We start from the raw sequence: 6,000 nt of genomic DNA on the forward strand, positions 1-6,000 counted from the left end.
TACTTGTCGATTTTGCTGTTCCATGCACGCGGTGCTTGCTTCAGCCATATAGTGCTTTCCGTAGACGATAAACCATTTTTTTTTCCTTTTCGGACATATCCTTGTGGTTGTTCAACGTACACCTCTTCTTCAAGTTCTCCGTTCAGGAACGCTGACTTTACGTCCAATTGGTGGACTTTCATTTTGAGTTGAGCTGCCAAGGCTAACACCATTCGGATTGTTTCCATGCGAGCGACTGGGGCGAATGTCTCGTTGTAGTCGATTCCTGGTTGCTGGGAATATCCTTTTGCAACTAGCCTTGCCTTGTGCTTTGAATCGAACCATCTTCGTTGTATTTTGTCTTGTAGACCCATTTCAGACCAATTATTTCTTTGTCAATTGGCTGATTAACAAGCTCCCATGTTTTTTTCTCGATTACTCGCATTTCTTCGTCCATGGCTTCTCCATTTTTCTTCTTTTGCCGCTTCCTCATATTTTGAGGCTCTAGTGCTATAAATGCACAATTAGATTTCATAAATATCTCTTAGGGAACGCACCTTTCTAGGTGGGGCACTTGCTTCCGATGAACTTGGACTTTGTTGTGTTGGACTAGGAGACCTCGGGCTTGCTGGTGGAGTACTTTCTTCCTGACGTGGCTGATCTGGCTCTTCTTCGATGACTAGTGGAGACTCGTGGTTATCTGGTTCATCATTCCAATCCCAAGCTTTGAATTCATCAAAGATAACGTCTCTTGATATTACCAGTTCATTTGTATCTGGCTTTAGAAGTCTATAGGCTTTAGACTCCTCGCTATATCCGATGAATATTAGCTTTTCTCCTTTTTCATCAAACTTTTCTCTGTGTTGAGATGGAATATGTGATATGAATAGCAACGCAACCAAAAATTCTGAAAGAAGTTACCTCGGGCTTTTTCTTATGCCAAGCTTCATATGGAGTCTTGTTGAGAACTGCCTTTGTTGGAGAACGGTTAAGGATGTAAACCGCCGTGTTGACTGCTTCTGCCCAGTAGCTATTAGGTAGCTTCCTTGCTTTTAGCATACTCCGAGCCATTTCCACGATCGTACGATTTTTTCTTTCCGCGACGCCGTTTTGTTGTGGAGTGTATCGACGGTAGCTCCTTTTAATTCCATTTTCTTTGCAGTAGTTGATAAACTCTTTTGAAGTAAATTCTCCACCACGGTCTGTACGGAAAATTTCAATTGATGGCCACTTTGCTTCTCTGCCAGCGCCTTGAATTCTAGGAATTTAGTGAATGCCTCGGACTTTTGCTCGAGAATACACCCACATCATCCTGGTATAATCATCCACGAATAAGAGAAAATATCTTCTGTTGTTGAGTGAGTTGTTCTTGTCGGACCGCAATATCGGCGTGCACCAATTCGAGGGGCTTCTTGCTCTCCACGATGTTGTAAATGGAAGTCTATGAAACTTCCCAAGAATACACCTTCACATATTTTATCTCCACCGTCGATATTGGGAAGACCAATTACCATGTTTTGATTTAAGAACCTTAAGGATCTGTAGTTAGATGCCCGTATCTCAAATGCCATAGCTTTCCTTCGTCAATATGGTTGGTACTCATTGCACAATTTTCAATTGATGCATAGATAGGGGAAAGACAAAATTTCCTGACATTTTTACTTTTGCCACCAATTGATTATTAATTTTATCATAAATTGTGCATTCTCCGTCTTCGAAATGTAGTGAGTACCCTTTTCTTATAAGTTGTCCAACACTTAATAAATTTTGAGCTAGGCCAGGAACATAAAGAACATCAGATATGTATCGAGTTTTACCTGACCTTGTACGTACGGATATGACTCCTCTTCCTTCAACATTCTGGAACTTTCCATCTCCAAGTTTGACTGGCGGAATCTCTTGTTCCTCCAATTTTACGAAATATTCTTTGTTTCCTGTCATATGGCTGCTGCATCCGCTGTCGACGTACCATATACCTTGCTTCTTGTTGCGAGGTGAGGCAGGAATAAATACTTGATTTGAGAATTTTTTCTCGGAATAGTTTGCTTCATTAAGCCAACAATCTTTTTCCATGTGATTTAAGTTATCACATTTGGTGCACTTGTACTTGCAATTTTCAGTTGCATGGCCAAACTTTTTGCAAACACTGCGTCGGAGATTTGAGGAGTAATTTTTTCCGTACCTTTGGTTGTTGTTTCTATAACCTCCTTTTCCTCTTCCTCGTCCGCGGTAGAAATTTCTGGGTCCTTGAGTTGACGTCGACCCTTTCTCGTACTGCGAGTTGGATGACGATCCCCCTCTGGAGCTTTCTTTTCTGGCTTCTGTATTTTTCTTCTCACTGAAATTTATTTTTGATTGAAATGCCTGCTCCAATGGTTGCTCCGCGAACCTATTTATCCTTTTCTCGTGCGCCTCGAGTGAACCCATTAATTCGTGTACCGAGAGAGTCGATAAATTTTTGGACTCTTCAATGGCAGCGACGATGTGATCAAATTTGAACGGTAAGCTCCTTAAAATCTTTTGTACAACTCTTTTATTTTCTATGGTATCTCCATAACTACTAATTTGATTTACTATACCAGTAACTCTTGAAAAGAAATTCTGGATAGTTTCATTTTCTTTCATAAGTAGATTATCAAAGTCTCGCCATAAGTTTTGTAGTTTAATGGAGATTACCTTTTCTGATCCTTGGAATGCTACTTTGAGAATATTCCAGGCCTCCTTCGAAGTTTTCGCCACCGAAATTCGAGGAAAAATAGTTTTGCTTACCCCTTGTTGTAGAAATAGTAGTGCTTTAGCATCCTTCTTCTTGTTTTCTTTGTACTCCTTTTTCTCTGCATCCGTCCATGACGATAGAGCTTCTGCCGACTCGGGTACCTTATAACCATCTTCTACAAAATCCCATAAGTCTTGTGAAATGAATAATGTTTTCATTTGTAAACTCCAATAATCATAACTCTCACCATCAAAAATTGGAATTAGACTTTGGGCATAATTGAAACCTTGAATACTTTGGTTAATTGCCATGGGTAGAGTTTTAGGATTACTGGGTTAGGTTTGCTCTGATACCAAATTTGTTGGCGCAATGCGGAAGTGTGATGGGATTTATGGAAATGATTTGAGAAATGGGTATAGGAAAAGAGGTTGGTTAATTGAAAATTATTGGTTTAAGAAAAGTGAGGCTTTGATTAATTTTTGAAATGGAAAATGTTTACAAGGAAATTTAGTGTAGCTCTTTGGCTCACTATGTTTACAAAACGCTCTTTGGCTCTTACTAACTCTAGCTCTCACTCTACTCACTTCTTCACTCACTTGAGTTTTTGATTGTTGTTGGATGATCAAAATGAACCCATTGATTGCCTATTTATAGGATCAATGGAACACTCTAGAAATAAAACATTCTAGAGAACACTTGATCAATCTAAGATTAGTCTAGAGATTGAATATTCTAGACCATGACCAAGGGACCTAGAGACATGGAATATTCTAGAGTCTACAATTGAATTTCTAACTAAAAATGAGAAGAGTCTAGATATCTCTAGACTGGGCCCAATCAATGGAGATAAGCCCATGGGTGTTTTAGCTAATCTAGACCATCACAAATTATCTAATATCTTTAACATTTAAGAACTTCGAGATTGGATAAATTTCCGATTTCTCTCGGGAAACTACCATGAAAGAAATTATAAGAAAGGTCTAAACTCTGTAAGAATGGAAAGTTTCCGAATGAAGAAGGAATATCGCTCGAGAAATTGTTCCATCTCAGATCAAGTAACCGAAGATTCGATAATCTATCAATATCTTTCGGAATTCTGCCAGCAAACTGATTCACAGAAAGATCTAAATGTTGAAGCTTTGAACAATTCAGTATAGAAATTGGAAATTCACCAGGAATGATATTTTTAGAAAGATCAATTTCTGTTAAATTTTTCAGATCACAAATAAAATTTGGAACCTTCTCTTTAATATCCATATCTCCAAGTAAAATTCTGGAAACAGAATCATGGTTATCACATTTTATACCATTCCATCTGCAGTGTTGAGTCTTATCTGAAATATTCCATGATTCCAGTGCCGATGGATTTCCAAATTCGTTCTTGAGTTTTAGAAGAATACTTCGCTCTTCTTTATTTTCATGAGCTTCCAGTGATCTTACTACTAGAAGAAAGAGTAGAGGAAGAGAGAAAATGAGATGGAAAATGGTTCCTTTAGGAGGCTTTGAGTGGGTTTTCTTCAACATTTGTGCTAGAAGTGTGAACGAATTTTAGATAGAAGAAATAAAGAAGTGAATATAGTGATAGATTTTATAACTGGGGTTGAGTTCCAAAGTTTTAACCAGGGTAAGGTGACTTTAATGCATTAGTTATCCTAGCTGATGATGGAAGGGTACAGGCTACCAGAGTACCAGGTCCAATAATTCACCAGCTGCCTTTGGAGAGTTTGCAAACTTTTTCGGTAATTAACCTCATAAGTTGTTTTGTGACAATTAAATAACATGATGAAGTAATGAAAATAAACCTAGAATCCTAGATATTTCTCATGTTAATTGATTTGAGACATACTTAAATTTGTCAGATTTTCCCATTTAACAATACCTTCCGGAATCGAACTTGTCATTCAACTTTATCAGTTTGCAGAACACACATTCGGAATTTTCTTCTGATTTCACCGACCAACAGCACAATGTTAGCCTGACTTGACAAAACCGCACAGGTTTCGACTAAGTCTGCGAATTACTGAAAACTTCATTCGAATCTCATCTAATAGTTAGCAAATATCTACTAACATCTAATGGTCTGTAAGGAAGTTTTCGATGCAAATTTGGAGCATATATTTCATAGTAATTTTTAGATGCATTACGGCTTGACTTGTTTCTTTTGTCAGTAGGGCCTGTATAGAGAAATAAATATGTTAATCAATTTGAATGGGCACCCAGGATTAATAACAATACATGAAATTAACAAGATTAATTTTGAAGACTACTTCATAGTTGACTGCTTAGGAAACCTTCCTAAACGATTTAGAGGCATTTGGTGAACTTCTATCAAAATCTAATTTGAGAGGGAATATCATATTAATGCTTCTTGATTCAGGTTTTTTACATTCACATACAAAACCCCTTTCCGATCCAAGTCTCGTTAGTTTGTTTTTCTTATAATTTGCACATCAATTCCATTAGCGTGAGTGCAGGACTATCTATGTGTGGCACAGAGGATGCTCATTGAAGACTACATACATAACAAATCATTAATTAGGTACGACAGCAATCAGTTACCAATCAAAGGCATCCAAATCAACTAAAAACATGTCAATAAACGTACATGGAACGCGTATTCAAAAACAAATGACACACGTAACAGATGATTATTTGGGAAGTTTCTTTAAAAATTCACAATTCAACTATTCAAACAGAATTTTTGATTTTATTATTCCATACTGATCACTTACATGGAAACATATGAGTTTTAACCAGGGTAAATTTACTTTAGTACATGAGTTAAATGTAAAACCTTAATAGTTAATATGTACTATGTACCATTGGCTAGAAACGTTTTTCTTGTTTGTAAGCTGGCCTAGCAGATGGTAAAGAGCACTAGTACTTCTAGGTCCACCAGTTCACAAGTTATAATTGCATTATTGCACGTTATGCAGGACTGACTATGCTTCTTGAAGGTTTTCAATCAAGACAAATAACTCCACATAATTGTTTCAATTCCACGGCCAAATTAACAAGATTATTGAGGTTATCAAAGTTGCGTGGGAGTATACAAAAAGCCATATAAAATAAAAGAATAAAATCATTAAGCATTGAATTGTTTCCCATATTACTTTCACGTCTATGAGAATGAGCCATTTGTTGTTGCCCTATAATAAACTGATCTTGATTTTTTTCCAGAAGATCTGGAGACTTCAAAACTCATAGAATAGGAAAACTAAAATCCCCTTAATTGTATAGAGTTCAGATCCAAGATGATGAAGATGAAGAAGTAGACAGGCGGCATAGAAAACCCTTTTAAAGTA

This window comes from Papaver somniferum, unplaced genomic scaffold, assembly GCF_003573695.1.
Source record: "Papaver somniferum cultivar HN1 unplaced genomic scaffold, ASM357369v1 unplaced-scaffold_158, whole genome shotgun sequence".
Taxonomy (NCBI): Eukaryota; Viridiplantae; Streptophyta; class Magnoliopsida; order Ranunculales; family Papaveraceae; genus Papaver; species Papaver somniferum.